The sequence below is a fragment of the Neltuma alba genome, unplaced genomic scaffold, assembly GCF_004799145.2.
Source record: "Neltuma alba isolate B1F8T4 unplaced genomic scaffold, ASM479914v2 tig00010174_pilon, whole genome shotgun sequence".
NCBI lineage: Eukaryota > Viridiplantae > Streptophyta > Magnoliopsida > Fabales > Fabaceae > Neltuma > Neltuma alba.
This window is the reverse complement of record NW_021635117.1, coordinates 847,021-857,605: the sequence shown is the minus strand read 5'-3', so window position 1 is coordinate 857,605 and position 10,585 is coordinate 847,021. Positions and strand designations below refer to the sequence as shown.

The 10,585-nt window shown below is 35.4% G+C and overlaps 1 pseudogene; it reads right to left on the bottom strand.

Annotated features, from left to right (window-relative positions):
* Nucleotides 1–1,886: 1,886 nt before the first annotated feature.
* Nucleotides 1,887–7,753, bottom strand: LOC114754645 (probable histone acetyltransferase HAC-like 1; annotated as a pseudogene).
* Nucleotides 7,754–10,585: the final 2,832 nt, after the last annotated feature.

Below are 10,585 nucleotides of genomic sequence, written 5' to 3'. Positions count from 1 at the left end.
GCTAATAAAATGGCTAAGAAGAGAAGTCTTTAGAATTGACCATTAGTGATGAACATTGAAGCATTTATATGTTTTAATTAGTTAGTTTTATTCTTTCATAAACCATATTCAATGGCCTTAAAACATTTTAATTCACTTTAATTAATTGTTTAAAAACCACTCCTTTAATTGTCATTAAAACCATTTTCAATCACCATTATGGCAGCCAAACAGTCATATATTATCTGCCTATAAAATGCAATGTATGATGCATAGTCAGGTGTGTCAAGTTCTACCCCCGAGCTCTTCTCCTCTCTCTCTCGTCTCCTGAGTTTTAAATTTTTACTGTTCTGTCATCTTGCTCCACGCAAGAAGGGTTTGTTTAATATGAGGAGTGCCGCCTTTTATTCTAACCTGTGTGGTGGAATAACTCTTAAAGACAGTGTCCTTGGACAAGACTCAAACCATATTTTTATTATTTTTGTAGGTGTTGCCAACAAAATGTGTAAAGAAAATTTGTATAACATGCATTTTATAGGAGATGTTTTCAAAATAAATGAGGAGATTTTGTAAGTTATGTAAAATAAAGAGATGTTTAATATATTTTGCTAAAAAAAACTTATTTAATTGTACTCAATAATTAAGTTTTTTAACTACGAGAGAAGCATGACTCCTAACTTCACAAGGAATTAAGAGTTTTAATTTAGTGAACTAACAGAAAATAAAAGAAAGTTTTAATATTTTCCCAAAAACTTAGGGCTTGTTTACTTCTTCTTCTTTTTTTCCCAGAAATGTATTTATGGAATACAAGTTAAAATTTATCTTGATGAGCTTCATATTAATATTTTAATAATATATTGATACTTTATCCTATAGCACGTATCAATCCATAAGTGAGTATGTGAATTGGTTTCTATTAAATATTCATGAAGTTGTGACGTTATGACAGTAATTCCCGACATACAAGCTGATGAGTCCGAACTTTGGTATAAACTCACATGCATAATGTTCCTTATAAAATCAAGGGAAAATGGCAATTAGGTCCCACTCAAGGGAATTAAATACAAAAAGGTCCTTTGAAATCATAAAATTATTTTAAAGTCCCAAAATTTTTTTTGCATTAAATTTTTTTTGTTTACTTACCAAATTACCCTTCTTTTTTTTTTTTAAGTTTGCATTGACAACTGAAAGAGCAGTGATTGACAACTCAGGGTGCAAGGATTGACAACTATCGCGACTGGTTTGACAACTTATGATGTGATATGCTGAGAAAATGTGTTGTCAAACTAGCCGCGATAGTTGTCAATCCTTGTACCCTGAGTTGTTCAGTTGTCAATACAAAGTTTTAAAAAAAAACAAGAAGAAGAGTAATTTAGTAATTAAACAAATAAAATTTATTGCAAAAAAGTCCCTTGGGACTTCAGAATAATTTCATGATTTTAAGGGACCTTTTTGTATTTAATTCCTTGAGTGGGACCTAATTGCAATTCTCCCTAACATCAATCGCTTAATCTTGTGGCTAAGGTTAATTATTATAATAGTATTATAAATATTTAATTTGATCAATAAGTCTTAACTAACATAAGCAGAAATGTAAATATTATTAACTTTATAATTTTCAACATGTTCTCACAAAAAAATCCCTGACCTACAAATGTTTCACCTTTAGTGAGGACAAATACAGACTTTAAGTAAAGGTGCATAAATTAAATTCTTTATAATTCCTAGTACATAATAGACATATCTTAAAGTAAGAGTTTTTCTAGAAATGAATTCAATTTTCACAGTCCTGTTACCTTTGACTTGGACATTTGAAGCATTTTCCATGTGACTCACATCCCTATCTTCCTTCTTCAATGTTTTGAAAAAGTTATTGTTCTTGCACACATAGCATGTTGTGCTAGAGTCTACCTACCATGATATTCATCATTATCAATTAGGTAGATCTCAGAAATTACCGCCATAAAATTGTCTATTTTTGTAGAACCCTGCTGGTATTTCCTGCACTCAGTGCAAAACCATCGCTTTCCAGACAATATGGCCTTATGACCAAGGAACAAAAAACCGGACCGGACACTAAACCGGTTGAGGTAGTAGTTCAAGGGTTAATGGGTCAGACCGGGGTCAACTCAGGATCAAACCGGTCATATTAAAATAATATAATTTGATTAAAAATGACAAAATATAACAATACTAATAATTACTAATAACAAAATATAAAGAAATACAATAAGAATTTGATTGTAATAATAATAAAGTACAACAATATTGAGAATTTTGATCTTTATAATTTTTTCAATAACTAAAATTAATAGTTATTGATGCCAAACTCATCATCAAAATTCATTTAAATCTATAATAATTGAGATATTAGGAGTTAAATGAGAAAAAATAGGATAAATATCAATATATTTATTTAAACCGGTTCATTACCGGTTTTCACCGGTTTGACCGGTTCAATCCGGTTTGAACCGGTCCCCGGTTTAGCTTATGAACCGAACCGGACCACTGACCGGTTCACCGGTTGAACCGGCCGGTCCGGTCCGGTTTTTTTTACACTGCTTATGACAAAGCGTGCAAGTATACTGCAATTCGACTGTGATGAAATCTTCCTTGACGGGTAATATAGTTTGGCCCAACTAACGGAAGGAAAATGAAGATATCAGATTATGATATTAGATCATGAACTACTGAACAACTCGATATTTAATGATTTTGGACTTTTTTGCTGGCCAACATGCTGATATTTTTTCTACCAACAATGATATGATAATTTATAAACAAGACACGTGAACAAAAATATTCCTTTGATAAAGTTCAGATAAGTTATATAGTCCTAGATTTGTGATTGCATCCAGAACCGAATACATTTCTCTTTTGCAGCCATGATCCCTAATGTGCTTTCCTGTCTCGTTTTATTCAGTCTCTCATATCCAACATCAAACCACAAAAAGCATATTCAGCTTCACAAATCCAAGAATTCAAAACTTATCTCCCATGTATTACAGTAAATTCCTTTCATCTAGGTCCCTATGCCTCAATATGCAAAATTAACATTGACTGTTCTAGTTCTTAAAGATCACGCGAGACTTTGGTCACAATAAACTCAGAAGACCATATTATGGTCAAAGACCTAAATCTTAAAATCACTCTAGAGTCCCATTTGAAACGTGTTTGAATTCATCTAGTTGCTTGACTAATTTAAATGTTAAAAGCCAACTAAGAAGCTATTTTGGCAGTCGTATAAGACGACCTACTATGCAGACTAATATGGTGAGAGATAAGAAACACTTACTTTATGCATCATCAGAATGTCTTTAGCGGTGTCTTTTGAAGTGTCTGTATGTCCCATTGACTTTAGAGCTCTTTTGGTCAATACTTGTTTCAACTTTTTGTCTTACTCTCCTGTTCAATTTTCTTGATTTCATTCATAACAGCACCAGACCAGTAGTCTCCATCAAAGTTTGGCAAACGAGCAGCTGTCACCTTGGAGTTGCATTTTTCAGCAGAAACAAAGAATTTGGTCAAACCAACTACAATGTCTTCTTCATTAGCCTTTCTTAACATTGAATGATACCTGCACAAATTGAACAGGCCTAGTAAATACCCAATAATCATGAGCAGCAAGGATCACAATCGAACACAACACACATCCATAAAGATTGAGAAAGAAAGAAATACCAGCGTCTTAGTTTATCACTCTTTGGGGTTTTCTGGCTCTGAGGATGGCAATATAGCACATGGTTTTCCCCTTTTAAAGGAGGACAAGCCCAAATGTAACATTTTTCAACACCTCGTTTCTTGCAAAATTCAAGATATCCCATCTAAAGATAGCAAAATCAAAAAAACAGAATCAATATAAATGCCAAGAAATATAATTAACTTTGAATATAAATTTGAAGAGGATAGATATACCGTCTAACAAAACCTAGCAAAAGGAATTTATGATCTACCTGCCAATATTTCATGATACACAAATGCACGAAGAGCTTCCCCAGTCGCAGTCTATCTTTGAGGCCTAAAATGCTTGACTGAATCAATATATGAGCTGTACACACAACGATGATTTGGGTGACTACATTCTGAGCTAAACTCCTGGACAAAAGCAACGTAGATACACACATCTACTCCCTCTATATTCTGGAACAAAAGAATAACCTGCAACAGAAACTGACGTGTTAGTTCTGACCATTATAAAGAGAGGGCTAGTCCTGAAGAGGTCGCTGAACAAAATTACTCACAAATCAACATCTCAACTTACTTTCGATGTATATGGGAACTCTGGAGGGTAACTATCCTCAGACAGGACGTCAAGAAACTCCTTTTTCACTTTTAATTGCTTTTCAACTGATAGCACCACCCTTACAGTAAGATTTTCCGCTCCAGAAATCTGCAAACCAAATGCATACATTGAAAATTAGGAAATAGAGTAGTTAAAAAATGGAGAAAATATAGAACTTGTTTACTACTCTTTCACTAGTTTGCTTGTTTACTGGAAAAAATAGTGTAACATAACATAATTACAAAATTTCTTATATACATATTTTTCAAATAGATGTTCACAATTGTACTTGTGCTGCAGTTTGCTCCATACCTCTTCAACATTCTTTCCTTCAACTTTTGCCTTGTGCGCTTTCTCATGTTCAAGACACAAAAAGAGCCTTTGCTCTACATGGTCACTAAACTTGGTCCTTGGCAAGTCCTTAGCACCAAAAATAGCAGTCCCTAAGGGTGTACGAATTCCTTCTTCAATTTCTTTTGAGCAGTATTTGGGACACACATACTGAAATTTGCATTCTGAATTCCTCTTATCGTTGAAGAGCGCACATATCTGATGTTGCCACCTCTGACATTTGTCACATTGGACCCACTAGAGGAGGTAACATATGAAAGGTGAGTTTATCATTCTCTATCCACTATACACAAAAGAATTATAGGGCATAAATAGCTAAGTTACCGCTTCTTCAGTAACAATCGTTTTTCTTACAATCAAGTACTTTCTTGGGAATAGATACCCCATTGAATTGGATAGATTCACCTCGAGAATTTCTGAAACAAGGGGCGCAAAAGCACTGTTCTGTATCAATCTCTTCTGCTCTTCTCTGGTAAATGTTTGTGTTTCTTTTGATGAGTTTGCCACAAGATAGGCAACAGATTGGCACTGGTGCAAAGAAAAGCTTCTCCATTCCACACAACGCGCATGAGTTATCATCAATTCCAATTTCTTCCTCAAGTATAGTCGGTGTCAAAAGATGCATTAGATGTTAAAAAGTATAAGGAAAAGGATTCATATGCCTCTAGTTAACAACCTAAACTGTTGAATTGTAGTCTTTGACGCGACATCAAGGTCTCTATAACTAAATAGAGAAGGTATGATCCTTGCAAATTTCCATTCTCTTGGAATTTAAATGAAGTTACATTTCAGCATAGGGTATGTGAATTTGTTCTTTGTTAGTACTTAAAAATCTCAGATGGCTTGTGTGAGAAGGTATGCTAGAAACTATGATAAAAACTATTCAAAAGCCTTTAAGTTGAAATGGTTGTTTATGTTATACATATAGAAAGAGTCACAACATATAAGGACAACAGAGTGAATGCAAAGATCAAGGTGCAGTAAGCTGTCATTGAAGCTAACCTACCAGGTTTTAACAGAGGAGATCAACTGGCCTTCCCTTCATACAAGGCAGTCACAAAAATGAGGAATTCTCACATGAAATCGGCATCAATTTAGTAAAATACAAAATGTAACCTTAACATAGAAGAAATTAGTTAAAGGAAAAATAAATACATGAATCCAAAGGTAGAGTTGATCAAAATACATGCAATCCTTATGAAGGTTAATCACATCCAAGGATCAGAGAAAGTTGCATGAAAGAACATCAAATTAAAGAAATTAAAATCTTTAATATATTCTCATATATATATATATAGAGAAAGAGAGAGGGTATTATGAAGGTAATGGCGATTGCTAAAATGGTTTACTGACCTGACCAAAACCCTGCCTTAGACTCATAATGTGTTCCTTTATTTGATCATATGTGAACGTTTCAGTCAAGGAAACACTGCTTAAAGTTGGTTTTGAAGACTTTTCTCCATTCTCCAAATCAGATTTTGGCTCAGTAATTCCATTTGCATTGTTTTTAACGGACTGTTTGAACTCATTTCGGCACCAAAAATCATCTACATCGGCAATAGGATCTTTCTGGAGAGTGCGCTCACTTGAATTTGAATTGCCAACATCACTCGGTGCATTACTGACTGTCAACTTCACATCATCAATGTTGAGGTATCAGTCCTCCAATGTGTTACCAGCTTCTATGCCTTCAGAGGTAGTCCCACTCTTGTAAGTTTTTTCAAGTACATCATAGGAAACACCACTTATTATTGGATTTGCTTTTGAAGACACTGTTCCCCGCTATAAATCGGCTTTTGGCTCAATAACTTCTGTAGTTTTCTTCCCAGCCTGGTCAAACCCAACTCTTCCCTGTACACCCTCCATATCAGCACAAGAATCTTTTTGGAAAGCTTGGACACTGAAACTTGATCCTTTAACAGCATCCATTGAGCTTCTGGCTATCAGACCATTGCTTTCAAGGTATGACTTCTCCAATACACCATCAACTTCTGGACCTTGAGAAATAGTCTCATTATCAAAGTTGCGTCCAAATACACCACCTGAAACAGTCATTATTTTTGGATTTGAAAACTCCATTGCCTTTTCCAAATCAGTTTTTGGCCCAATAACTTCTTTTGTAGTTTTCTTCCCAGCCTGGTCAAACCCACCTCTTTCCTGTACACCGCCTATATCAACACTAGGATCTTTCTTGAAAGTATGTTTACTTGAATTTGAATTTGATCCACTATCATTTTCCCCAATGTTTCTGGCTACCTCATCATTGCTTTTGGGATATGCATCCCCTAATTTACGACTAGCTTCTCTTGATTCAAAAAGAATAGCTTCTATGCCAGTCACATTGTTGTCTGTCATGCTAAAATATGCAGAATCTTGTTTTGCATTCGTGGATGATTCCATATTGTTGTCCGTAACTTTGGAATAGATAGGAAAGAAAGATTCTGGTTGTTGCTGCATTTTTGGAAGCCTTTCAGGAGAATTGGTTAGAACCATCTGGGAATCCCATAGTTTATAAATATCACTATTGCTCACAGAAACATCAAAAGTAGCTTCTATTTTCAATCTTTTGGCAGGTGGTGAAATGCCTTCCAAGTTGTCATGACCTCTCACAGTGGAATCCATCGTCATGATGTTTGAAGACTCTGAACTACGACAATCATCACTTCTACATTCATCAAAGTGTCTTAAAGCTATCCCTGCAGCTCGATTAGAACCATAAAGGCATGCTGAACTTGCTGAAAAACATTGTTGACCTACATTCACAGTTGTTGAAGGAAGCTGAGATTGATTCAGTATTTTCTGCCCCTGCAGTTGGCTGCAAGGTTCATGTTTACTTGCAAAGCAGGGTCTTGACTTGGCAATATAAGCATTAGCACCCTGCACATATGACGACTCAAAACGTCAGAAGTTTTGTTGACTGTGCAAATTCTGGGGCTGATACTGCATTAAGTTATTGACAGTTGAATACTGATAGCAAGGGTTCTGGGCAGTAAAATTATTCAAAGCTTGAGAAGCTCCCGTTCTCACAAATGGAGAGATCATTAAATTTCCACGTATAGACAGTGGGGATTCTCTCATTGTAGTGACAAAAGGCGAAGATTGATTTCCATCGTACTTGCCCCAATCCTTCTCCATTGCCATGGTAGTAATTCAAATGAGCAAACATGATTAAAATAGGAAGATTTCATGCCAAAAATGAAGAAGTCTGGGGGAAAAAAAAGGTAACCATAATACAATGATCAATAGTTAGAAAGAAATCATGTTAAGATTATTTAAGATGCCCTGATCTCCCTGTTGATGCTGTAAATGGGAGAAAATAGGTTTGGAGCTCGAATTGAGATTGCTTGTTCCACCAGGAGCATTAAAGTTAGAAAACCCATCTGGATCAACGGATCTCAGAAATGATGAAAAGTCATTGTAAGGAAGAGTTCTCTCATTGCCAACAGAAGCATGAGACTGCCTCCCGTTGGAAAATTCAAATTTATTAGTATTGTCCACATTGGCCTTGCTAAAATCAGTGAAATTTATGTCACTAGCAGCAAGCATATGCAAAACTGGGTCTGCTTGATTTCTGTTATACCAAGCATGTGATAACCCAGAAGAGGGTCATAGGTGTGGAAGTATTGTAACTGTTTACTTGTGGACTGAATATTGTCCCTTGGAGTTGGTTCTGCAATCGTTGGGCCAAGGTCTCCTGATTCTTATACTCATCCTACAAAATAATTTTAAAAAAAAATGTCATTAAATGGCCAGAGGTGCTTTATCTAAAATTAAAAGCCTAATTATTAAGCAGACAAACCTCTGAAGCAGACAAACCTCTGAAGCAGCATGATTAAACAGTTCTCTTTCCACAATCGTTGTAATACTGTGTACCTTCTGCTGTGCCCCATAAGGAAGACTTGTGGAACTGAGAATAGCAGAACTGGAATAGAATTTAATTTATTAGTTTCAACTCAATCTTATATAAAACTACATGCTTCCAGCGATATTTTAACATCTCTGTTCCTAAATTTTGGAAAATAATACAAATGCATGCTGATGAGAAAACTAAAATTACTTACATATTCCTTTTTATTAAATTTCGCAAATTGTTGATTCCCGCTCTTTTGTGCCAGTCAGTGGAATGGCCAGCTTGATTTCTTAAATATAGATTGTAATCTGAGGCATGCATCTTCTATGAATCAGCAGAAACCAGAAGATGGCCGCCCTACAAAAGGAAATTATTATCATCACAGGTTGGTATAGCCACCACAAATGCTTAAAAACTTTTAATTACAACTTAACAGACACAAGATTAGATAATCATAAGTTGAAGAGAATCGATTCAGGTTGTATTCATATTAATACCCAGTAAAACCAACTAAAGAGCATTACCATTCTCAGGTGTCTTGACCCTAGACCATCTTCATTCTAGTAACAGATTTATATGTACAGGGTAGCAGCTCCAAACTCATTTTATGTGACTACTCGAAAGTTCTAAGCATGCAGAAATGACAAAAACACTAAGGCAATTTCTAAATCAGTTTTCACATCTTAGTCTGTCTCCTCAAACGAAACCATCCCCAAATCCGTCTATAGTAGGATTTATGAGCTCTGTATCTAAACCAGACACGAGCTTTAACAGTGGTCCAAGCCAAGATTTTTACTCCAGCATGGGACAGCAGATTCAACATTTGCTACGTATATGAAGTCATTATTATTACCGAACTTTTGAATCACCTAATGAACAATGAATAATAAAAAAGAGAGACCCTTGTTACCGCACATCACTGTAAGGTCACTAAATTTTTTTTTTTTTTTGGGCAAAAAGGTCACTCAATATGAAACGCCCGTTTCTTTCATCTTATTTCAAAAATATCAATACGTATAGTAAATGAGCCACCGAAGTGGTCGCCACCTTCATTTTTTTGGTTTACAAATTACAACTACTAACTATTCAGTATTCAATATCTAATATTTGATACTACAAAATAAGCATTTGGCTTCAAATAAATAAATGATAGGCCTTCTAGAGTAACTTTTTTCTATCTCAAATGAGAACTTATTTAAGGGTTATTAAATGCCTTAATACTTGACCCAGCACCACCTGAATTCTTTAAACACTCTCATCCGCGCTACTTGCATGCACTAATACTTAACCCGGTTCAAGTAAAAACACTGAATTATTCAAAATATAAATTCAGCATTCTTAATTGTTTCTGGAGCTGCAAAAGCAGACATTCCTTTAAAGTTGAACCCCGTAATTCAGCGGACCCAAAAGAAGGATCCTCTAATTAGGTTTAATTTGTCTTAGTTAGGTCACTCTCACGGAAGTAAAACGGGAAATCACATGGACAAAGAAATGCCATTGAATTAAAATTAGGGTTTAGAATTAGTAAATAGAAACGTCAACAAGGAAGATGGAAACGACTTAAGAAAACTAATAGAGAGAAGATGCGGTATAATGCAGGGAAGAAAGAATATGGCTTAAGGAAGGCACCGTGATCAAGAAAATTACGTTGTAAGGGTCATAATTAAACCCAAAAATTGCGCAAAGAAAATAGTTGTATTTAATAAAGGGTTAAGGTGCACCCAGCACTCCGAACTATTTTTCCAGATACACCCAGTGTCCTAAAGTAATTTTCGATGCATCAAATATCTCAAACTAATTAAAACGGTACATCCATATCTCGGGCTAACAGAAAAGTTAAGTTTGACCGTTATTTGCTGACTCAGCCGAAGGTTGACTGACATAGCGAACACGTAGGCGTCTGATGTGTATTATTTTGATGAGTCAAGGTGCGCCCAGCACCCCGAATTTTTCCAGGTGTGTCTGCCATTTAGGATTTTTCAGTCAATCTTCAGTTGAGTTAGTAACGTAACGGTCAAACGAGATTTTTCTGTTAGCCTGAGATGTGGGCGTACTGTTTTAATTAGTTTGAGACCCTAGATACACAAAAAATTACTTTAGGACACTGAGTACACCTGAAAAAA